The sequence below is a fragment of the Scyliorhinus canicula genome, chromosome 4 (assembly GCF_902713615.1).
Source record: "Scyliorhinus canicula chromosome 4, sScyCan1.1, whole genome shotgun sequence".
In the NCBI taxonomy this organism is placed as follows: domain Eukaryota; kingdom Metazoa; phylum Chordata; class Chondrichthyes; order Carcharhiniformes; family Scyliorhinidae; genus Scyliorhinus; species Scyliorhinus canicula.
In genome coordinates, this window is record NC_052149.1 from 167,480,909 (window position 1) to 167,507,609 (window position 26,701).

Sequence of the window (26,701 nt, forward strand, 5' to 3'; positions counted from 1 at the left end):
CCAACGTTTTTACGCCTGTGTGGGGACATAGCCCCAGTTTGGGAGAATCCAGCCCAGGGTCTCTGGTTGGAATTTCTGAAATGGGTGGGGGCTTTTGATGGGGATCTCTGGTGGGTGGTCTGATGGTGAGCTTTGGTGGGGGGTCTGGTTTGGAGTCTGGTGGGGAGTCTCTGATGGGGGAGGCTCTGATATGAGATTTGGTGGGGGGTCTGGTGGGGAGTCTCTGATGGGGGGCTCTGATATGAGGTCTGGTGGGGAGTCTCTGGTAGGGGGTCTCTGGTAGGGAGTCACTGGTGGAGCGTTCGTTTGGGGGAGGTCTGGTGGGGGTGGGTGGGCTTATTTGCACAGTGGGGGAGAGGGGCTTTCAAATAGAGTCTGTTCTAGCCGAGAGTAGCGGGTGCTACAAGCATCGGGAACGACCCAGCTATCTAACGTCATTCTCTTTTTTCTTTGGGCCTTGGCGGGGAACAGATCACTGAGGCTGCTCTGAGCTACACAACCTGCTCTGAGGAGCTCTGTTGAGTGAAACCCCTCCGTGCAGGAAGAGATTGGGATGCCAGATCCGCAGAACCCCAAAGTCCTAACTCATCTGTCAGGGGGGTCTTCGCAACCCCCCACACCCCACCTCGCATGGACAAGAAACCCCTAGGCCTGAGCCTGGCACGGGCAACATGCCAGTCTGACACCCTGGCAGTGTCCCTACCAGATTGGCAATGGCAGGTGGGGACCCTTACCGTGTCAGGATGGAACAGAGTGGCATTGCCAGGGTGCCACCCTGCCAGGAGGCCAACCACCTGGGGGCCTCGGATCACCTGGGACACCCCCAGGTACCATTTCACCTGGTCTCCGTTTGTGGGGACCAGAACTGAATGACACCTGGCTGGGATCTCCTCAGGGAGGGCGGTAAATGCCAGAAGGCTGTTCAGTCCGGTGGAAGCACGACTGGCTTCTTAAAGTGGTTGGATCTCGCAGGGTGTAACGGCCATAGGGAATCCCGGTGTAGGCCTCTTCCGGAACCTACCCACTGTGTCCTGCCCCGAATCTGGGTAGATGCAGTGGGTAGATAATGTCCTTAGAAATTCTTAACACTGGCTGGAATTCTCCGATTCTTGTGATTCAATTTTCCCGCCAGCAGTGCACCCCTGCCAGTGGTTTTGCGGCGGCGTGAGGTGGTTACAATGGGAAATCCCATTGACAAGTGGCAGGAGGATAGAATTCCGCTGCCAGCTGATTACGTCTCGCCGAGAAACACGCGCTGGTAGACTGGAGAATCGCGCCCTCTGCTTCTCTCTCCAGAGTTGCTGCCAGACCTGCAGAGTATTACATTACTAAAAAATACTATTCTGATTAATATCTTATTACGTCTTGTGGGATTTAACTCTGTGCAAACTGTGCAACTTCTATATTCCTATATATAAAGATCCTGGAGGTCGAGTAGTAGAGTAAATGGTGGTTTATTCAAGGTCAAAGGAATCGGCCACTGTGGTGGCAGTATAAGTCCCAGTCGGGGCAACCAGGATGTCCGTCCCTATCCAGGCCGGCTTTTATATAGTACAGTTAGGAGGCCCAGCTGGGCATGCCTTTCGCTCTCCAGCTGGGAAGCTCGTATTCCATGAGTCCAATTGGGAGATGGATTAGGGTAACCAACCCCCCCCTCCCCGGTGGGCCTCCTGAGGTTTATTACACTATACAAGTACAAGTGGCAACACTTTCAAAAGTACTTAATTGGCTTTAATGCATTTAAGACAACCTAAGGTCAGAAGGATACAATATAAAGGCAAGAGTCATTGTGATTCACTTTTCCCATCAGCGTGGGATAGTTCCAATGGGAAATCCCATTGACAAGGGGCGAGAAGATAGAAACCCGGCCCCAGTGAGCGGTATGCCACCAAGGAATCCCGCCCCACCTCTTTTGTTTCTCCTGTATTCATTCATTCATTCCTCAAAGTTTATTTTTGGCTGAGGAAACTGCTCCAGTTGATAAAAAAAATGGCTACTTACATCCAGTTTGCACAGAATAATGAACAGTCATATCCAACAAACCACTGGCCAAAATCCCAGAATAGCATTTATTAAATTTGGAGTATGAGACCTTCAGCAACTGTGAGCCAGTGGCTTGACACCATATCCCTATCCTTATTGGCATAAGCAGCATCCTCTGACTCAGTATGGCAATGCCATGAATGATCTGTTAGCATGTCATTATAAATCTTGCATAGGACACACATCCTTACTAGAACCGTTTTTCCCAGTCTGACACTTCTTTTTCTGTCAACATTTGCTGTTGTAAATTATTATGCCAACTATAGCAATGTAGCTGCAAGATCTGGCCTCCAGTTGGTTGTGATGGAGTTTCTGAGGTCTATCTCCCACATGCACCACCATTGTGTACAAAAAATTCTACACATAAACTAACTGGACAATTCCATGGATAGATTACTGATAGTTATTTGATATTGACTGCATTTAATTCGTAATGTCCTGCCATGCTCCCTAAAATTAAGATGCTGTAGCATAGGAATTACTATTGATGTTGGGTATGTGCGGTGGCTGACCATGTGTGGATAATTTTTGGATCAATGCCTTTGTTAATAGAGTGGACATAGGGACATTGCAAATATTCACAGGCCAATATTGGCAAATAGTAATTTGCAAGTGGAGCAGTTTTTATCGTGGAAGTTTCCAAAGGCGCTAAAGAGCCACCAAGGTGGGGTTTTGAGCAAAAATAGCAATTTAGCCCATGTTTCCGGCCACAAAGTGCTATTTGGGTAAATGAGTTTAAATTTGAGCTCAGAATGGCCGCCTGGAGGCCAATTGCCACTTCAATAGCCTGCTACAGCTCATTAAGGACGCTGCCCAGCATTTTGGTAAATAGTGCTTGACCTTATGCCCTGGCTTAACTGAAACCAGCTGATTGGGAGTAAGCAAGTCTTTGCTCAGAATTTCATGTCCTACTTAAAAGATATAACTTTTACAGTTCATTTGGTACTGAAGATTTGAAGAAAGTTTTTGAACCACATTGGGAGATTTTCTGGGGCGCTTTGTCAACATTTTACTGATTCTCCATATCAACATTTATTCTGGAAATCCTCTGCAGGATTAGTGTTTTGTTGCTCGACATATTGGACACCTTGGAAATCACCAGGAAAAAGGGAATGGGCATCTTTCCAGCGGTCCACCTTGATCTGGATGAAGAATAGAAGGAGGGTATGAGGCGACTAAGAGCAGTACCAGCTGCTGCAGGAGGGATAGAGACAACAAGAACAGGAGGGCAAGTCGTACTCCTCCTCCCTGTGGGTACAGGTGATGATCCCTGCTCTGGGCATCTTCTACCAGGATCTTCAGTGCCAAATCCGAAACCTATGCACCAATTTTCATGCAGTTTCTGAGCCATCCTGAAACCTGCCTGAGTATGTCAGTCTTCAGTGGAAGTAGGTGCATGGAGCCTGGGAAACTGTTTCCAATCAGCGCTTGAGTGCTATCTCCACTCGTGTCTGTTTTAACACCATGAGACAAGTTCAAATCATGGTAAATCAGCAGTTGGGATGAAAACTACATGCTGAAGCCAGACTTCAGGGTCTCATAAGCACCGTATCAATTTGGCGGCTGTTTCATCCCTTCATTAAATAATCCCGATTATGATTTAATTTGAAATGATGGATGGAATTTAACGGAAACATTTCTTCAGTTAATTTGTGGTGGGTTTTGCAGGGAGGTTTCTGCCGCTCTGCCAGCGAGTTCCCCACCGCAATCAAACAACATGATGGGCGGGATTTACCGGTTGGTCACACCGACAGGAAATCCTACTCCAACACCGCCGCACTGGTTTCCCGGCAATGAGGGGTGCTGTCAATAGCAAATCTGGCAGAGCTGAGAAACACGCATTGGGTGGTCGGTAAATCCTGCCCTTTTTTCGGCCCTGGGGAGTTTCTCTCCTATTTAGGCCACACTTAAGGCGCAATTTTGCAGCCGCGTTGCACTCGAGCAAGAGTACAACAGTGCCGGTTGAAACCCGGAGAGCACTTGCCCGGGCCTCCCGGCAGCTCTCACACCTCGCACGGATCTATCCAAGTCCCGCGAGGTATCGTAATCTGAAGCACACCCAAAAGGAGTGTGACCAAATGATGCGCACCTAAAAAGGTTTTAAACCTATTTTGACGTGCTTACCCAATATCTACTATCCTCCCGGGATCTATCAGCCTCCCACGGAGGCTACAGCTAGGCACCGTTCAGTACTGATTCTCGCAAACGTGGACCAGACGGAATGGCACCCAAGGGTTTCTCCCAGGCCATTTGAGATGCTGGGTGGTCAGGGATGGTGCAGGGTGGCTCACTGGCCCTCCCCCTGGAGCGCAGGCACCTTGGCACTACCCAGCTGGCACCTTGGCATTACCACCTGGGCACTGCCAAGGTGCCCGGTTGGCACTGCCAAACATGCAAGAGCACTGTCCAGGCGACAGTGGGGGCAAGTACAAAAGTTCCCAGGTGCCAGGGTGGCACTGCCAAGGGTCAGGGCCTGAGGGGGGGCCATGCCCATGAAAAGAGGATGGAGGGGGTTTGAAGGGTGGGGGAGTTGCATGGCAGGTAAGTAGGGGCCTCTGGGAAGTTGGGGGTTGTGATGGGTGGGGGTCCTGTAAGGAAGCATGAGGGGGCCTGAAGAGGGGGGGAACCCCCAGAGACCCGGGGTGTCCTCACTTGGGGGGCTCGAGTGGGAATGCAAAGCGACTGTTAGATCGTGTCTGATATATCCTGGGAAAGCGATATCATAGAAATATAAACGATAAAACATGACATGCATGCTCCTCATTTCACATGGAGGGAAGCTCGGCTTCCTCTATTTTTTATTCTGTAGCAGAATCCAAATGATGCTCTTTATCAAAAGATTTATGATTTATTACCAAAAAGGACCTATTTTACAGGGTGCTTACAGTATGTGAAAGACTTCCTTTTACTTTCTGTGTCACTCTCTGCATCTGACAGTTTCTACATTGTCTCATTTTTTTTGGTCCTTTTTCAGGCCAACTTCTTATACCTTCTTACAACAGGAGCAACATGGTAGCACAGTGGTTAGCACTGTTGCCTCACAGCACCAGGGACCCTGGTTCGATTCCCGGCTTCAGACACGGTCTGTGCGGAGACTGCACGTTCTTCCTGTGTCTGCGTGGGTTTCCTTCCGGCACTCTGGTTTCCTCCCACAGTCCAAAGATGTGCAGGTTAGGTGGATTGGCCAGGCTAAATTGCCCCTTAGTGTCCAAAAGGTTACTGGGTTACGGGAATAGGGTGGTGGCGTGGGTTTAAGTAGCGTGCTCTTTCCAAGGGCCGATGCAGACTTGATGGGCCAAATGGCCTCCTTCTGCACTGTAAATTCTATGATCTCTGATCTCCCTCTTTAGCTACGTAAGACAAAAAAATACTTGTATCGCAAGAGGTCCAACATTGTGAAATTTTGCACGCAGCTGTTTTAGCACGCTCTTAACAGCATATTAGCAGGACAAACAGTACATGTAAATGTGTGGGGTTTGTTTAAACAGTTGAAATAATTTAGGGAGAGGAAGTAAACTAACAGAAATGTAGCATTAGAACTTAACATGTTTCTCATCATTAACCTTCAATTTAAGCATGCTGTAAAGTTATTCAAAGAACTTTCTCACAATACTGAACACAACGCATACTTTACAATAAATAATAGCCAAGTCAGAGGCGAGAGCCTCATTTGAAAAGGAGCAAGGAAGCAGAATTAAAGTACATTTTACAGCTGAAGTCAGAGGTATAATAGGCTAAATAAGTTTCTTTTTTGCTAATACTGTGATCTTGTTAATACAAATGAAAGCTCCAATCAAATTTAAGAAAATGTCTATTTCTCATAACTCAGATTGTGAGGATTTTTATATATTTACATTGAGAACAATTGAAAATGTTTCATATTATAAATTTCACTCACGGTATGGATGAAATGAACCCAAATGTGAAGCTAGACAGAGAGAGTTGAGAACGTAGATGGAAATGACACAGAGCAAGTGTCAGGATACCCATTGAAGTTATTTATGGAATTAACTGCCATAAAGGGAGAGGCCTCGCCTTAATGTATTAGATGAAGGAACTTTGGTGGCCAAATAGCCCTTTCTCAGAGAGAAACTATTTTCTGTGGTGAGGGAGTCCAGATCAAAACATAACCTTAAAATTAAATCTTGGAAGTTCAGAGGTAAAGCTATTCTTGCACTTCTCCAGTAAAGGGTAGTGTGTGGCACAATTGCACAGTGGTTAGCACTGCTGCTTCACAGTGCCAGGGACCTTGGCTCGATTCCGACTGTCTGTGTGGAGTTTGCACATTCTACTCATCTCTGCGTGGGTTTCCTCCGAGTGCTCCGGTTTCCTCCCACAGTTCAAAGATGGGCCGGTTAGGCCATGATAAAATTGCCCCTTGGTGTCCAGGGATGCGTAGGTTGGTTGGAGTTTTTGGGATAGGGTGGAGTAGTGGATCTTTGTGGGGTGCTCTTTCGGAGGGTTGGTGCAGACTTGATTGGCCCAATGGTCTCCTTCTGCAGGGGATTCTATGGAAACCTGGATTTCTCTCCCTGAAAAAGATGTGACTGCTAAGCCAGTTGAAAATGTAAATACTGTGGGTGTTACATATTTGTATAGACAGAAGTATTTAAGGTTTAGGAACCAAAGGAAGTAAATTGAGTTAAGACGGAGATCAGCCAGAATCTAACTGAATGGCAGAATAGGCCCGAGAGATTGAATAACCTACTTGTATTCCTATGTTCCTAACTTTCCTTAAATTATTTTTTAATCATTCATAGGATGTGGGAGTCATTGGCTATTCCTGCACTTTTTGTCCTTCCTTAATTGTCCCTGAAAAGGTTGTGATGAGCTACTTTTTTGATCCACTGCAGGCAATGTAGTGTAGGTATACCCAAAGTGCTGTCAGGAAGGGAGTCCCTGGATTTTGACCCAACAACAGTGAAGGAACTCCGCCACTATATTTCCAAAACCAAAGAGAAAATGCTGGAAAATCCCAGCAGGTCTGACAGCATCTGTCGGGGGAGAAAACATTTCGAGTTATCTCTTTTCTCTCCCTACAGATGCTGCCAGACCTGCTGAGATTTTCCAGCATTTTCTCTTTGGTTTCAGATTCCAGTATCCACAGTAATTTGCTTTTATTATTTAATATATTTCCAAGTCATGATGACATGTGACGTGGACGCGAACATGCCGATGGTGGTATTCCCATGCATCTGCTACCTTTGTCCTCCTAGACACAGCAGTCATGGAATTAGAAGGTGTTGCTGAAGGAGCCTTGGCAGTTCCTACAGTCCACCTTGTCAATAATACACACTGCTGCTGAGCATCGGTGGTGGAAGGAGTGAATGTTTATAGATGTGGTGCCAATCAAGCAGGCTCCTTTGTTCTGAATGGTGTCTAGTTTCTTGAGTGTTGTTGGAGCTGTACTCATCCAGGCAAGTGGAGAATATTCCATCACACTCCTGACTTGTGCCTTTTAATTGGTGGATAGGCTCTGAAGAGTCAGGAGGTTAGAATTTCTAGCCTCTGACCTTCTCTTGTTGCCACTGTATTTATATGGCTAGTCCAGTTTATTTTTTGGACAATTGTAACTCCCAGACTGATTGTGGGGGTTAAAGCATTGGTAAAACCATTGATTGTCAAGGACGAATGGTTAGATTATCTGTCGTTGGAGATGGTCATTGCCTGACACTTGTGTAGCGTGAATAACACTTGCCACCTATCAGGTCAAGCCTGGATGGGTTTCTTACAGATATCCCTTCAAACTGCAGCAAAAACTGTCTTTAAATGTCATCCTATAAGTTCAATAATGCATTGGCACTGGCTTGCTTAAGTTGTAATGACAGAAATCTCATGGGACCTGAGTGAATACCAACAGCTCCATACTGTTCTAAGCCACTTTGACCCTGTCATAACCACGGGGTTGGCATAATTTGTATGCAAGAGAAAACACCTGTTCCGATAGAGGTGCGGCAGAGGTTCCTGCCTCTGTGTCCATATGCAGCAAGACCTGGACAATATTCAGGCTTGGGCTGATAAGTGGCAAGCAAATTTGCCCTACAGGAGTGCCAGGCAATAGCCATCTCCAACAAGGAAGAATCTCACCATTTCCTCATGACAGTCAATGGCACTGCCATTGCTGATTCTCCCACTATCAATATCCTGTCCATTGACCAGAAACTGAATTAGACCATCCATGTAAATGTCCTGGTTCCAAGTGCAGGTGAGAGGCTCGGGATTCTGCAAAACGTAAGTCACTCTTTGCTCCCCAAATTCTGTCCATTATCTCTTAGACCAGGGGTGGGCAAACTACGGCCCGCGGGCCGCATGCGGCCCGCCAAAGGTATTTCTGCGGCCCTCCAAGCCATTTAAAAAAAAAAAAAAAAATTTTTTTTAAAAATATTAAAAATAAAATTTTTTTTTTTAAGGTTAATGGGGGGCGGGGGGGCTGTTGGGTTACTTACTGGTATAGGGTGGATACGTTGACTTGAGTAGGATGATCATTGCTTGGCACAACGTCGAGGGCCGAAGGGCCTGTTCTGTGCTGTACTGTTCTATGTTCTATATGAGGCGCCCAGAATCATAACCGGGTGAAGTAATTATTTTACTTAATATACTATGCGGCCCTTTGTGAATTGTGAATTTCTGAATGTGGCCCTTGCACGGAAAAGTTTGCCCACCCCTGTCTTAGACAGAAGTCAGGAGTGTGATGAAATATCCCCTACTTGTTTGGATGAGTGCAGCTACAACAACATTCAAGGACAATGCCATTATGGAAAAAGCAGCCCACTTGGTTGGCACCCTATCCATCATCTTCAACGTTCACTCCGTTCATCATTGACGAACAGCGGCAGCAGTGTGTACCATCTATACGATGCACTGCAGCAACTTACCAAGACTCCTTCAACAGCACCTTCGAAACCTATGGGCTCAACCACCTAGAACGGCAAGTGCAGCTGATGCATGGGAACACCACCACCCACAAGTTCCAAGTCACTCACCGTCCTGACAAGACTATACCATTCCTTCACTGTCGCTGGGTTAAAATCCTGGAATGTCTTTTCTAACAGCACTGTGGGTATTCCTACAACACTTGGATTGCAGCGGTTCAAGAAGGCAGCTGATCCCTGCGGTACCCCACTAGTCACTGGCTGTCAATTTGAAAAAGACTTGTTAATTCCTACTCTTTGTTTCCTGTCTGCCAACCAGTTTTCTATCCATCTTAATATACTACCCCAATCTCATGCCCTTTAATTTTACATGCTAATTTTTTATGCGGGACTTTGTCAAAAACCTTATGAAAGTCCAAATACACCACATCCACTGGCTCCCCTTCATCAATTCTACTAGTTACATCCTCGAAGAATTCCAGTAGATTTGTCAAGCATGATTTCCCCTTCGTAAGTCCATATTGACTCTGTCCGATCCTGCCACTGTTTTCTAAGTGCTCTGCTATACAATCTTTGATAATGGATTCTAGAATTTTCCCCACTACTACCGTCAGGTTTACTGGTCTATAATTCCCTGCTTTCTCTTGACCTCCCTTTTTAAATAGTGGAGTTACATTAGCCCCCCTCCAATCTGCAGGAACTGTTCCACAGTCTATAGAACCCTGGACGATGACCACCAATGCATTACTATTTCTAGAGCTGCCTCCTTCAGTACCCTGGGATGCAGATTGTCAGGCCCAAAGGATTTATCAGCCTTCAATCCCATCAATTTCCTCAACACCATTTCTCTACTGATATTGATCACTTTCAGTTCCTCCTTCTCACGAAATCCTGCATTCCCCAACATTTCTGGTATCTTATTTGAGTCCTCATTTGTGAAGACAGAACCAAAGTATGTATTTAGCTGCTCAGTCATTTCTTTATCCTCGATAATACATTCCCCTGATTCCGACTATAAGGGACCTACATTTGTCTTCATCAACCTTTTTCTCTTCACGTACCTATACAAACTTGTACAGTCAGTTTTTATGTTCCCTGTAAGCTTACTTTAGTACTCAATTTTCCCTTTCTAAATCAATCCCTTGGTCCTTCTTTGCTGAATTCTAAACAGCTCCCAATCCTCAGAACTTTTGTTTTTCTTAGCCAATTTATATGCCAATTACTTGGATCGAATACTATCCCTAATTTCCCTTGTAAATCATGGATTGACCATCTTTCCCATTTTACTTCTGTGCCAGACAGGAATACACAATTGTTGCAGTTTCTCCATGCACTCTTTGAATGTGTACCATTGCCTATCCACTGTCATCCCTTTAGGTAACATTCCCCAACCGATCAAAGCCAACTCACGATTCATTTTATCGTACTTTCCTTAATGAAGATTCAGGACCCTAGTCTCAGAATCAACTACTTCACCTCCATTTTGATGAAAAGTCCTATAATATTATGGTCGCTCATCCCCAAGAGGTCACGCGCAACTAGATTGCCAATGATTCTGTTCTCATTACACAGTACCAAATCGAGAATGGCCTGTTCTCTCGTTGGCTCCTCAACATATTGATCCAGAAAACCATCCCGCATACACTCCAGGAATTCCTCTTCTATGGCATTGTGGCAAATTTGATTTTCCCAATCTATATGCAGATTAAAATCACCCATAATTACAGTTGTTCCTTTATCACATGCATCTCTAATTTCATGTTGAATGTCATTCCCAACAAAATCACTGCAGTTCGGGGTCTGTATATGACGCCCACTAACGTTTTTGGCCCTTGCTGTTTCTCAGCTCTATCCATACAGATTCCGCATTGTTGGAGCTGTCTTTTGATTTTGTCCTTCTATCCTCTTCCTCTAACTCCTTGCACAGGTTCCCATCCCCCTGCCATATTAGTTCAAACCCTCCCTAGCCACTCGAGAAAATACTCCCCCTAGGACATCAGTCCAGTCCTGCCCAAGTGTAACCCATCCAGTTTGTACTGGTCTCACCTCCCCAGAACTGGTCCCAATGCCCCAGGAATCTGAAACCCTCCCCCTCACACCATCTCTTCAGCCACGTATTTATCTGATATATCCTGCTATTTCTACTCTGACTAGCACGTGCCACTGGTACTAATACTGAGATCAATACCTTTGAGGTCCAACTTCTCAACTTTCTTCCTAACTCCCTATATTCTGCTTTTAGGATTGCATCCCCTTTTTTTTAACCTATGTTGTTGGTACCGATGTGTACCACAACCACTGGCTATTCATCCTCACCCTCCAGAATGTCCTGTAACCGCTCTGAGATATCTTTGCCCCTAGCACCAGGGAAGCAACATACCATCCTGGAGTCTCGTTTGCAGCTACAGAAATGCCTACCTATTCCCCTTACAATCGAATCCTCTATAACTATTGCATTCTCACACTTTTTATTCCTCCTCTCTGTAGCAGAACCAACAGTGGTGCAACACATTTGGCTGCTGCTGCTTTCCCCTGAGAGGTCATTCCCGTCAACAGTATCCAACAGTATCCAGTATTCAGGGGAATGGCCACGAGAGATTCCTACACTGCCAGCCTAGCTCTCTTGTTCTGCCCAGTGGTCACCCATTCCCTTCCTGCCTGTGGAATCAGAGGCTGTGGTGTGACCACCTCTCTATACCTGCTATCCATGACACTCTCAGCTTCGTGGATGCTCCACAGTGTCCCCAGCTGCCACTCCAGCTCTGAAATTTGGGCTTCCAGGAGGTGCAGCAGGAGACACTTCCTGCACACACGCTGGTCCCGGACACTGGAAATGTTCCTGACCTCCCACATATAGCAACAGGAGCAAACCAAGGCCTAGTGATCTCCTGCCATGATGCAACCCTTTAAATTAAACCTTTTGAAGATGCTTAAAATCAGATTATATCTAATTTTCTAGGGCCCTTCTTTCCTTAACCTCGTAACTACCAATCAAAGCCCATGCAGATTCTGAACTGCAGAATGGATTTTCAAACCATTAAGTGCCAAATGGATGTTCAAACCATAAAAGTGCCAGAAGTTGTAAAGACCTAGCGACCTTACCAACTACTTACCAACCAGCTCTCCCTCTTGTAGCCTCGCCTCCCAGTTCCACCTAGTTCCCTGTTTGCAACTAACTCAGAAAGTGCACTCACTCAGCCAATCAGTACTCAGTGCAGACAAATCAATGGAAAGCACAGAATGCATGATCTAAATATGGATTTACACTAAATTTATATCCTCAAGGACAGAATACTAAGATTGCCTCTGCAGACCTTCCAAATGAAAACAGTTCCATTTGATTTTTGTTAAAATAGTGAAGTATTAAGTGGGGTGGGGGGGGGGGGGGGGGGCGTACTGTGAGTGTTCAGAAGAGCACGGATTCCAGATACCTTGAAATGATTTGATGCCCATTGTCATCATTTAATTTCATTTGTAGACTCAACTATTCTAATAGATGACAGAGGACCACAAAAATAATCGAACTGACATGACCTGTAACAAATATCAGTGAGTAAGAGAATACAGTACAGCAGGGTCACAAGATTTAAATGGGATCTTTACCAATGTTACCACCCCAAATTATAACCTGCTGCATGTTATTCTTTGGGCAATAATGTTAGTAAATAAAAAGGCTGTTTTACCAGCTGCATGCAATGTTTTTGTAAGTAAATTTTGATGCCCAATTAATGAGAAACAAAAAGCTGACTATCAAATCTTTGATTCCAGTAAAACTATCTGAATCCTTTTATCATTAAAAATGAACTGTATTCAAACTGGAAGGAACCAGAGTGAACATATATGTGAACGATGGAATGTCGACCAGGGATGGCCCAACTTAATCCCCGAAATGTCATGGCATCGGATGCCGGAACAGCAGGGTCTCAAGTGAAAAATTGGTTTGGTTACCATTTCTAACCACCCACTGACCACTGCTGGAAAGTGTATGTGGTTTATAGGTGGCAACCAAAATGAATTTATGAATCTTTACGCTATCCTCATCCCTGAATTACTTGTCAATAATTATTGACGCAGCCCACCTTTTGAGAAAGGATACTGCAGTCAAAGTACAGGCAGGCTACCTGTCAAACTGCAGACTATACTCAAGAGATGGCAAGGTGGTTCAGGTGAAAATTGGGGAAAATGTTGTAATGATGCCATGTGCAAATGACAAAATGGTGTTTAAGCAATAAATAGAGTTTAATACAAATGGTTCCATCTTGCCATGTCAGGCAAACAGACAAATACATGCCTATCAAATGCTTCTCAAGAAAAACTGTGCTTTAATAAACAAGTGGTCTCCTATGTCTTTGATGTTACAGTCTTTAAATAGTAGTGGGCCCCATTTCTGCCCCAGGGCTCCATAGAATGCTTTCATTGCACACTCCCTGCCACCAGCCCTGGTTATAATTAGGCTTTATACTTTTTTTTCTTCCTCAATAATTGGAAAGTGACTTTAGGTAACCTTTGGCAGTGTCTGTACTGCCAGCACTTGAAGTGGTCCAGGTTTTATTGATGCTGACTCTTTTCTGCTGCCCACTCAGCTGACTAATTGTGGTCTCATTAGTTCGAGCAGGAATAGTGCCTTGGTGTTATGCTAGTCACGCATCAGCTACAACCCAGAAACTATCAAAAGCCACATAACAACAGTATTTTTCAGGATTGTTAAGTGCAAAGTAGTCTCATTACTAACAGAAAAGTTCAACCAGGGGTGGTGTTTCAGACATAGGGAAAATAAGATTAAAGACCTCACATAATTTCATCCTCAAAAATATAGCCTATAACCAAATGTACTGCATAGATCTATAATGGTGAAATGAATTATTCCTTTTCGCACTACATTAAACAAAGAGAATCCATTTACCAGGTCTATGTAAGCCAGATCCTCAACATAACCCAGCAGGACTAGGCACATAGAGACTGTTGTTGCCTCACTTCAAAAAATGAAACCAAATAATTGATTGCATTTTGCTGAAAATAACAACTTAATTTAAGATAAAGATTTCTTATTTTTTTCCACAATGCGCTACTTTCTTTATTTCTGATGAAAGGTCATTGAACTGAAAGATAACCCTATTTCTCTCACACAGATTATTTTCCGTCAGCTACTGTCATTATTGCAGCTTAGTTTATTCTTGACTCATTTTTTGATTCTTCCTCCTTCTTTCTCCTCTAAGAATTCTACTAGAGATGGAGTTGAACGGGTGCAAAAGAGCGAAAATAAAAGATGTGCTACTAGAACTTTGAAACCAAGTATGGGAAATTCTGGAACCGCAGTCAGTTTTCATCCATATTTAATTTTCTTTTCAGTTCTGATGGAACGTCATAAATCTGAAATGTTAACTCTGATTTTTTCTCTCTCAACAGATGCCGACTGAGTATTTCCAATATTTTTTTTTTCGTTTCAGATTTTTAGCATTCTGCAATATATATTTTTTTAAATTTAGAGTACCCAATTCTTTTTTTCCAATTGAAGGGTAATTTAGCGTGGCCAATCCACCTAGCCGACACATCTTTGGGTTGTGGGGGGTGAGACCCACACAGACACAGGGAGAATGTGAAAAAACCACAAGGACAGTGATCCGGAGTCAGGATCGAACGCGGGACCTCAGCGCCATGAACCAGCAGTCCTAACGACTGCGTCACCATGCTGCCCCTATTCAGCAATATTTCTTTTGTGTATTATTTTTCATGGGTCTCATCAGTTATGACATGAACCCAAGAGAATTCTCCACTAGCTTTATAGGGTTTTTGACTGTTCTTGCCAAAACATTTATAACCAGAGTGATAGGTAGAAGCGTGAGCTTGGATGAGGGGGTGAATTTTGCATTGGAAAAGCTGGACTTGCCTTAGTCCCACCGATACACTAAATCTGGTGTGATGACGTTGGTTGCAAACGCAACATCATCAAGCTGATGTACCATAATATACTGGGCGGGCAGCAAAATCAGCAGCCCACCCACATCACGGTTTCCCTAGAGAAACTGCTGGGCGATCTTTCTCTTACCTTATCGTTTCTGGATATTTACTTTGGTAGAACTAATTCGCTGTCAAGTCCACCATGTTACTGGATGAGTCTCATTCTGGAGTACAAATAGATCTGACTACAACAGTATATAATTTACAGGCCCGTTATATATTTTACACTGATGCAAATTGATTTCCGGGCTTTACATCAACACAAACAAAATGGCTTAGGTTGCAAAATCAGTTGGGCAGTTGGGTTGTCACCACTCTTAAGGAAATAATTCACATCATTTTGGCTTTACACAAGCTGTAGTATAACTACAAGGATGTGAAGTGAAATTGATGAAGTTTTCATGAAGCCCAATGGATCATGAATGGGTTTTTCAAACTTTAGCCAGAATCTTCCCAGCAATGGTAAGTGTGGCGGGTGGGTGGGGGTTGGGTTGGGGTGGGGGCGGGATCTTAATTTGACGTGAGGCCAAAAATCAATTTCTGACATCAGGGTGGACTTTAGGAATTGTGTTCACAGGACTTTAACAAGCAGGTTAAAGGCGGGTCGAACTTCCTGATGAGCACTGTCAACACTGTGGTGAACAACTTACCAGCAAAGCCACTCCAGCCTCCACTCCCACCACTGAATGTAGACTCCAGAATGGAAGATTCCACCCTTTGTTTCAAAAATGTGTAACACTAGTTGTAATAACCCTGACGAGACCCACGGGACTCACCAATTGATCTCCCAGTGGGACTTGTGGAATACGAGTTCTTTCCCCCGCGAGTGGGCAGAGGCCAACCAGTTGCAGCTCGTAAAAGTCACCTCATAAAAGCCGGCCCGGACTGGGACCAACATGGACAGTAGTCACAATTGGGATCTTGGGACTGTAAGCCTTGTTGCGTCTTTAACTTTTGTTGTCAAATTAAACTTCTTTTGAATTTACCTTCTTGGGCTTCCTGAGTTTTTATACCAGTAAAGAGCCAAGCACCACACTGGCTGCTGGCATCTTTTGAGAATTTAACTGGCATTCGGTCAATTCTATGAATTGGCCATCACTGAAACAACTAGGAACTGCAAGCACTGCTTTATTCTGAACAGATATTGGTTTCAAACAATGGACCTGTAATAGAGCAATGCCCTTAGAATGTTAAACATTTCTTCCTGATCCAGATAATTACAGTGAGACATTTTATGGTTCACAATACTTCTCAAAATTTAATTCATGCATAGTCTAACATACTGTTATTGCTCAGGTGTAATTAGTAAGAGAGTATGTTTTCATACATGTAATCTGTGAATTTACAAGGTTGAGTGAATGCATTGACGACACTTAAAATAAGTGCTCACTGGTCAGGAAATACAAACATTCACAGACTTGACTTGATAATTCTTTAACTTCACTCAACTTAGCTATGATAATTCGGGCTTATAAAGTTCAAAGTAATGAAAACATGCCGTAATTGCACTTTTTCTTAATTTGATTGCTCAACAACGTTCCTTCTAACTTTTGCTCAAGAACCAGAATATATTATCAGAGCAATTTGTTCAATTGCACCTTAAATCTTCTTGCGCGAACTAATTACGAAACATATATGTTGGTCTCTGTGGAATCTGTTTGCAATTATCTAAAATCATGCTGTAATTTGAAAGTATTTCATGCCCCATTAATGTCAAATAATATTTTTTTGGCAAAACCCTGAATTGTTAGCATCTAATTTACAAACCATTATTCTTTCTGGATAATTATATTTTAACTCTACCTACCTCATCACTTAGGTTAGGAAGCCACAGCAACAGTCTCTGCTTGTGATGATTCCTGAACTTTCACCAACTCATTTTGTTTATCCAAAACTGAAATTCTAAATAAAATAGGGAACGATGGTAATATTTTCTGGCATTCACTGAATTGCCCCGACGCATCTTCGAGTCGGGAGATCAGCAAGTATAGAAGACCCTACAGTGTGTGAGTTCTTCTGATGCTGTAGCTCAATATAAAAATAAACAATTGTCAAATGATGTAGGTAGGAGCAGCAGAGTGGAAAAGTGGTTAGCACTGCTGCCTCATGGTGCCAAGGACCCGGGTTCAATCCTGGCCACAAGTCACTGTGCGTGTGGAGTTTGCACATTCTCCCCATGTCTGCATAGATCTCACCCCAACAACCCAAAGATGTACGAAGTAGTGGGATTCGCCATGCTAAATTACCCCTTAATTGGAAAAAAATTATTCGATACTTTAAAAACTGATGTAGGTAGGTCAAGGAGGTCCTGGAAGGGATTTTGCTCCATAATTCCACTTGAAGTTGGACCTGAGCACAGTGCGAGTGGTGCGAGGTGACCTAACTTTTTCTCATCATTCTGACCAGGAGTTCCCTCCCCTGATTCTCAATGGGAACACATTTACTCTCCCTTTCCCCACCTGGCATATGTAAGAGGTCTCAACTCTTAATGAATTATCCTCCTTTCCACTCATGTTATTGCTGCTTCATGGAGCAATGGGGAAGTTGGCTGTGGACATTTAGAAGAAGAGGGTCTCTTCATGGTCTCACAAAAGGAGACCAGATGGAGCGGCACTCGTGGGGGTCTCATTGGGAATTGGAGGCCCCCAGGGTCATACTCTTTAGGCAGTGTGCTCCCTTGGCACTGCTGGTGCCACCCAGGAACCCTGCCAGTGCCCTGAGTGTCGGCCTTGCACTGCCAAGTTGTTCAGGTGGCACTGCCAAGGTGCTCAGGCAACGCTGCCAGTTGGCAGAGTTCCTGCCAAGGTGCCAGACTGGCATTATTTGTACAGCCATGATCATACGGGGGAGCTCTGCATGGGTATGGCTGGGTTTGGGGGGACCCCATTATAGTGAGTTGGGGCTTGGAAGGTTGCGTTGGGGCCTCGAGACATGGCATCTAGATTTCTCGCTGCACTGAGGAGTTCCAACGTCCGGTTCGCGCCCTTTTTCAAAGTGCATATGTGCGAACTGATCCGACACATGCGCAGAACGTTGAATGTCCGTTTCATGTTTTTTTTCTTACCTGTGCCTGCGTAGAATGGCTACCTGCTGCAGCGGGATTTGTTTTAAGCTGCCACAGAGGCAATGGCGTGACCACGTTGCTAAAGTTTGCACGTTTTTCATGGGATCTGAATTCAGCATATTCATTGGTGGCTTGCTCACTTGCTTTACAGAAGTTGATGGCTTCTTCTAAAGTTAAGTTTGGTTTTCTTAGTAAACGTTCCCGCATTTGCTCTTCATGTATGCCAAACACAATTTGGGCAGGCAGGATTGATTCAATAATTGAGGAAAAATTGCAGGATTGCGCTCGGAGCCTCAAATCAGTTAGAAAAGAGTCGAAAGATTCCCCTTTTAGTTGCAATACTTTTTTTAAACATGTATCTTTCATATACCTCATTGACCTATTTTTGCAATGAAAGTCACATGTTTCCATTACTTTCTCATACTTACTTTTAAGTTCATTTTTTTGAGTAATCAAATGAGTTAAAGAGTTCAAATGCATGCGGACCTGCCAGATTTATTAGGAGAGCTATTTTTCTAGTGTCAGGAACTGACTCAAGGGCAGAGGCAGAGAGAAATACCTCAAATTGCTGCTTGAAGTTTTTCCAATTTAAACTCAGTTTACCGGACACCTTTCTGGTTTTTGCAGAGCATCTATGTTGGTCTCGGGTTTTTTTTTGCAGATTTCGATGTGTAGTGATGCACTGATTTATTTTCTTTCTTCTTTCTTACCGGTTGCTTTTTGGGAATACACTACCTGGTACCATGTGGAAACTTGGTACTTTAAAATTTAAAGCTCTCCACGCCTGGTAGCATGTGGTGATCTTTGTGAGGGGTTTCCAGGATGGAAGGTGCAGTGATCACAAAGATACACAAACCACTCTTGAAGAACTAAACTAATTTTATTAACACTACTAAATTTGAGATTGACACTTATTCTGAATAGCAAACATACATGTGAGAATTAAACTACACTCACTAATACTATCTCCATCTATTAACTATAACATTTATAATCTTAACTAACTCTGCAAAAGACTATGAATCTTATTGTTGTCAGCTCCAGATCTAGTCTTGTCCCCGAGCCCAAGAGCCACTGCTATTTATAGTATGGTCCCTTAGCTCCCTCTAGTGGCTTGGCTTAACATAACATTAACTCTTCACATGCTGTACATTTGTATAATGTCACAGTGGAGAATTCTAGAACCAGGGACATAGAATCAAACAAAGTGTGGAGGGGACATGAGGAAGAACCTCTTGATGCAGAGGATGGCGGGGGGCTGGAATTCACTGTTCAAGTTGGTGATGGAGGCAACGACCTAAACTCTTTTAAAAAGTACCTGATATGGACATAAGTACACCATAAGTGCTCTGAGCTACAGGGCTATGAAGGTGCAGGTAGGTGGGATTAGAAAGGGCGATGGATGTCCTTGGGCTGGCATGGACAAGCTGGGCCAAATGGCCCCCTTGTCTGCTGTAACATTTCTATGTTTCGAACCTTCTACAAATTCAGTTCCTAGTATCCTCATCACAAAATTATGGGTTCAGATCATGAGTAATACAGGCTGTAAATTCCAGGGCTGAAGGATTGATTTGATACATTGTTGGTGGCATCCACAGGATGAGATGTACAGCCTATTTAACAGTTTAAGTGGCTTCTGAAATTGTAATGGGAAGTCAGTTGGACTGGTATCCTCGCAGGGCGAGATCAAATGTGAAGAATTTTTCTTCTTCTGAATCTGTTGTGTGACGGCAAAACAATTCCGTGTTTCACCAGGGGTCATTGTGCCGCAATCATGGCTGGGAACCGTGGCTGATATTTTCTGTTCCCTTGTCCAAGGGCACGGAGGCTGCTGTAATTCATCGACCATCACCACAGTTCATTGAAAATTGACGAGGATTGAATGTGGGGCCTCACGTTCTAGAACGTTAAGTTTTGTGCCGAACTGTTCATTGACCAATGGAACTATCCACTCTGGCCTACATGTGATTTAATTCCATACAATCTAGTTGACTCTTAATATCCTCTAAAGATTCCCGTACCAGCCTTCCCGAAAAGGCGCTGGAATGTGGCAACTAGGGGCTTTTCACAGAAACTTAATTGAAGCCACTTGTGACAATAAGCGATTTTCATTTCATTTCAAGATTTAATTTTACATGATACTTTTATATGCTGAATGGAACAGATCAAGGAAACAACAATTCCTCCAGTCAGAATACTCAACAGGGAGTAATGCAAGAAATCCCAACCCGAGATGATTGTGTTTCCTTCCTCTTTTGAAGAACCAACACATGACAACAGCAGGCCACTTGTCTATGGCAGCCAGCTAAATTTTCCCACATTCTAAAAATCTCCCCCTTCAGTTACATAGGTTCCAATGGCACAGAAAATTTGAGTAAGCTGGCAGCAAAAGTAGAAGATCCCTCAAAGGTTACAGGTAACAGAGCTCTGAAGGACACGCCAGGGTAGATGTGAGGGTAGATTATGGAAATTAATGTTCCTAGTGCAGAATTTCACCCACAAGGAGAACTTCTGAGGAGTATTTGGACCATCCCTCCATCCCCACCATCAAAAACATTTTGCACCCAAAGAAATCCCAACCATATTCCCTCCCAATGGCTAACAGTGCCATTACATATTCCCGCAGTGTAAATATAGACAGCGGGATCCTCTGTCGGCAGGATCCTCCGCCCAACTGGCAGCCCATACGTTTCCCAACGTCATGGGGCGGCCCTCAATGGGAAACCCCACTGGCTTGCTGCGCAAACGGAGAATCCTGCTGACGGTGCAGGGGAGGGGGTGGGGGGGGGGGGGGGGGGGGGCGCTGGCAGGACAGAAAATCCCACCCAGCACTTTTGAATTGATTTCTGACTTCTGAAGCGTGGGTACCATTAACGTGCCAACAAATCCAAAGAAAATTTGGAAACTTGATTCATATTAACGGGAAAGAAAGTCCTCCTAATTGCCAATCTTTGCGATTCTGGCTGATTAATTGTGGTATTGCTGCAGCAGGACTGAACTCTGTGAGCTAGGAACATTGGCACAGCACTAGTTTAAAACTTCTTCTACACTGACAGGAGAAAGGTCATTCCACCAGCCCGTTATAACTAATTTAATAAGTTTATAATGAACGTGCTTGCTGCCAGATGTGTAAGGCCTACACTTCCCAAGCTGGTGACACAATCACCCAACTCAGGCCAATGTCCAGTCATGTCAAAGCAGCTCTGTAGAATTGACAAGCACAGCATTTTTTGGAATCATGCCCATTAGAAGCCATTCCACAATATTCTTGTATCATCATTTTCAGGAACTGCCTGGTTAGTTTTATTCTCGCTGTGCTGTTGCCTCAGAATATTCTTCCAATCTTGATGTTAATGGAGGAAATTTAGATATCTTTGCGAAAATAGGGTCAGTGATGTGCAGTTCAGAAGTTCTAGCTCCTGAAATGACAAAGAATCACACACACACTCGCCCTATAACTTCCTGGTAATCAACTGCAAGTGATTTAGTAAAGCTCTGCAGTAATGACATTCACACTTGTTTAATGCTGTGGTGTGAATGTCTTTACTTGTCAACACAAACCTTTCTGGCAGTCGACAGCTACCCTGACGTACTGCCAATACAAAACAGAGTCTAAAACTCAGTGAAACTACCCCAGCTATATAAAATTGTATGTACATTGGAAAAAGAATGATGGCATGGTTTCAGGGCAGTAATATAATCTTGCAGTGCAGAGGAGAGTTATAAACCGCTCGGGTTATGTACTTGCAGTTAATGACATTGCTGGAGCCTTCAATTAGATTACTGCTTGAAATCTTTCTTTCCCTCTCTCTCCGCTCTCTTAATGTTAGCTAACATTATTATGGCCTAACTGTCATGTTTCTGAATTTTAAAATTAGTTTTGCACAGCAGGGATTTGGAAAAAAATTACGGTCAAAGGGTCTTAGACAAGACAAGAAACTTTTGTTTCTAATTCTCTGGACCTGAGTATTTCCAGCTTTTTCTGTTTTTGATTTAAGTGCATTTAAATGCCAAATAAACCTGAAATCTGTTCAAATGAACAATCTGTTCTCACAACTTCTTGAAATTGTCATTCATTGTCACATGAATGGAACATCTACTGTGCTGAAAATCGTGGGCGGCACAGTAGCGTTGTGGCTAGCACTGTTGCTTCACAGCTCAGGGTCCCAAGTTCGATTCCCAGCTTGGCTCACTATCTGTGTGGAGTCTACACATTCTCCCTGTTCTGTGTGGGTTTCCTCCAGGTACTTCAGTTTCCTCCCACAAGTCCAGAAAAACGTACTGTTAGGTAATTTGGACATTCTGCATTCTCCCTCTGTGTACCTGAACAGGCGCCGGAATGTGGCGACTAGGGGTTTTTCACATTAACTTCATTGCAGTGTTAATGTAAGCCTACTTGTGACAATAAAGATTATTATTTTAAAGAAATTATTAGCACTTGAAAGTCAGTTGAGCATTGTTAATGGGCACAGCTATCCAAACAATAGACTAATCAAAGAAGGAAAGAACAGAGAGCTCATCTCAATTTCAAAGCCGAGTGCCTGTCAATCAAAGGATTTTTTCAAATATAGAATTATTTTAAAATGGGTTAACCAGGGCCCAAATCCTTTGCTCTCTGATTTGTCCAAAATTGGACATATGACTGGAACTATGAGACAGAACCCTAAGGAAGTTCTGATGTTTTGACAAATGTAGGCATTGTCCAGGATATTTCACCCTCTGATGAGCAATTGCCCTGCTTCCCGTGAATATTTCTGACTCTGAGCTACAGCCAGGGACTTCTGAATAGTTAGCCAGGAAATATTAGGCAAAAAACAAATTAGTTTAACTAGTTATAAGTAGTGTTAATAAATTAGCTTTGTGAATCAATATAGCTTGATATTCTTTGTTGAACACTACACATCAAAGCTATCCTTATCAACGAAAGCAGAGACCATCACAGCAGGTTTTAAAAGAAAAATAAGCCAGAGCCATTTAAATCGCAGTAGAAAAGAAGACAACATGGGTTGATGGGCATTTTTTGTAACCTTTCAGTGCATTATATCGCTTTCTCCATTTGAAAAACACTGTAATTCGTGTGAACAAATACACAAGGTTCAATTTAACTTTAAAGGGCAGATTTCTATGATGAATCATCTTTTAAAAGCACATTTACTTGATAATACAACACTGAATAATGACATTTGAAAACACCTTCCCAAATGTGCCACGCTCCTCAGCAGCCTCTCCATTTTCTTCATGAATTCTTAAACTGTGGCTTTTAATGGGCTTCTAAAAACACTGCAGTACTGGATGAAAATGGTTTGCGGCAAATATTCTGATTTTCATTCTTCATTTAAAGTGGAAAACCTGACCTCAGTGGAGGTGGGGGTGCATTTTTCACACTGAGCATTCCTAACCCACAAAAAGACCAGAGGAAAATGGCGTGGGTTCGGGAATGTGAGGGGAAATTGGATTGCCTCCAAAAAGAAAGTGTGGCTACTCATGCACTGAAATACACCTCTGCACCTGGACAACAAGTTGTCCCCTGGTACCAGAAGGTTCTGACCTCCAGTGACTCTCTGGGTTAGGCCTTATGTTTTGGCTTTTAAGCAGAGGAGATACATGAAAAGACAGAAATTGATGGGAAATCTGGTTAAGAGAGAGGGTTCGAAGTGCAAGTTTTTGTCAAGTCAAAGGGTAGAAGCGTAATTCAAAATTATTTTGTTAATGTCAGAGAATGACCCACTCATTATTTTGTATTACTATATGAAGAAAAATAATTGAAATAAGTGAACCTGATCATCTCTTGCTCTGCACATACACTGTTAAGTGAAACAGATTACGGGAAATATTCTGATGCCTTCATTGGCCGGGGCATTGTGTATAAACATTGGCAAGTCATGTTGCAGCTGAATAGAACCTTAGTTAGGCCACACTTGGAGTATAGTGGTCAATTCTGGTCGCCACACTACCAGAAGGATGTGGAGGCTTTGGAGAGGGTGCAGAAGAGATTTACCAGGATGTTGCCTGGTATGGAGGGCATTAGCTTTGAGGAGAGATTGAATGAACTCAGTTTGTTCTCACTGGGAAGGCAGAGGTTGAGGGGCAATCTGATAGAGGTCTACAAAATTATGAGAGGCATAGACAAAGTGGATAGTCAGAGACTTTTTCCCAGGGTAGAGGGGTCAATTACTAGGGGGCATAGGTTTAAGGCGCAAGGAGCAAGGTTTTGAGGAGATGTATGAGGCAAGTTTTTTACACAGAGGGTAGTGGGTGCCTTGATCTCGCCGCCAGACGAGGTGGTGGAAGCAGGGACGATAGTGACGTTCAAGGGGCATCTTGACAAATACATGAATAGGATGGGAATAGAGGGATACGGACCCTGGAAGTGTAGATGATTTTAGTTTCGATGGGCAGCGAGGTCGGCACAGGCTTGGAGGGTCGAAGGGCCTGTTCCTGTGCTGTACTTTTCTTTGTTCTTTTTTCTTTATTAAAGATTTTTTTCCGTCAACTTAACAAGAATCAGGGCGGTATGGTGGCACAGAGGTTAGCACTGCTGCCTATGGCACTGAGGGCCCGGGTTATATGCCATCCCTGGGTCCCTGTCCATGAGAAGTTTGCACACTCTCCTCGTGTCTGCGTGTGTTTGGCCCCCACAACCCAAAGATGTGCTGGTTAGGTGGATTGGCCACCCTAAATTGCCCCTTAATTGGGAAAAAAAAAATTTTGGAATCTAAATTTAAAAAAATACAAAAACAAATAGCACTAATCTTCTTGGTCACCTTGACAAAGATTGGAGCAATGTATATTGGGGCATATGTTAAAGATACCCATAATTATTGCTGTTGTGTTACCCCTCTGGATCATGCTATCATATTTGACACTGTGGGCACATTTATATATATGAAAGGCAATTCCAGAAGAGAATTGCATCCTGTACCCAAGTGACTATCTAAGGCTGACCAATTTTATACATAAGTGTTATAATCTTCCCACAGTGTGATATATGGGGCGGAATTCTCCGCTCCCGCGGAAAATCGGGAAGACCGTCGTGAACTCGAAGATGACGGAGCCACGGAGGGCCGCCCCGAGGTTCGGAGAGACTGACCTCGAGACCCTCCTTGATGAGGTGGAGCAACGGAGGGGCATCATCGGCCCGAAAAGAGGGCATCGCCACCCTGCCAGCATTGTGCAACGGGCCTGGCGTGAGGTGGGCACGGCAGTGAGCGCTGTGGGGCAGACCCCTCGGTCTGGGGAGCAATGCCGGAAGAAGCTCCACGACCTCACCAGGGCTGCCAGGGTAAGTGCCAAGAGGGTGCCCCCGGGTCACAACAAGCCCCCCCTCCCCAAGTCCCTCATCACCCACCTCCCCCCCCCCCCCCCCCCCCGGGCACGAGGGGGAGGGGGAGGGGGGCGAGAGTGAGTGGAGGGTGGTTAACCATGTTGTCACAGACCCACATGAGCGCTGCGACCCCCTGGAGAGATGCCATGGTTTAGCTGCAACTTTCCCCCCAACCTGTGCCAATATCTGAACGCTGTGCTGATACCTACCGAATTGACGTGATCTATCTATGGCCCCCCCAACAGGACAAGACTGTTCACAACAACCGGGAGCGCAACAAGACCAGAGGGGGTTTTCCCATTATGCACCCCCTGACCGCATTTGAGCAGAGCGCACTGGACCTTGCTGGAGGGTCTGGCACCCGTGAGGTCGCGCATTGCGAGGTGGGCGGTGCAGAACCAAGTGAGACAACCCTGCATGACCACCCCCCCCCCCCCCCCTCAGCCCATCCTCTCTCCCCTCACACTCAGCCCACTGGACCCCCCCCCCCCCCATCCTCTCTCCCCTCACACTCAGCCCACTGGACCACCCATCCTCTCTCCCCTCACACTCAGCCCACTGGACCGCCCATCCTCTCTCCCCTCACACTCAGCCCACTGGACCACCCATCCTCTCTCCCCTCACACTCAGCCCACTGGACCCCCCCATCCTCTCTCCCCTCACACTCAGCCCACTGGACCCTCCATCCTCTCTCCCCTCACACTCAGCCCACTGGACCATCCAACGCTCGGCTGAGCCGTCTTATTCTGTTCCCTAGGGCGTGCTGCCGAACATCCAGGGCCGTCTGCTGCCACACCCAGCCGGACATCCGCCACCACCACCGCACCCAGGGCCGCACGCCAGAGGGTGGCAGGAGGTCTGCAAGGAGTGCCATCCTCCCAACCCGGGACCGTCGAGCAGGACGCACACACGGCGACACAGTCAGCAGACTCAAATGAGGGAGAAGAAGACATGGGCCGCATGCGCCCTGCGGCCAGATATGATTGGGACGATGACACTGCGGAAATAATGACACACAAGGACCTCGAGCTTGCGGCACTGCTGTCTCCCACACCATCCACCATCCCAGAGACACTCACCTCGGTTGGCTAATTAAGTGATGAGGCTCCTGGGTCACGGTCTGGTGTGCACCACACAGCTGAGCCAGTACAGCAGGTGGAGGTCGGAGTAGCCGAGGGGCTGGACTGTCGGAGGGTAGCCCAGGCCCAGCATTCAGCTGGCTTCCAGACGTTTCCCGGGTTCCGGAATTTACTCGACCCACCCGCAGAGCCGATGCATTTTGAAACCCAGGGACACAATGACGGGATGAGGACTGTCTTCCAGCAGCTGCAGATGCAGTTAGAGGAGTCAAACCGCGTCCAGGAGCAGGGAATGGTGCCGCTCATGGCAGCCACCCAGGCCGACACCACACGGGTGGCGTCCGCGGTCAAGGCAATGGGT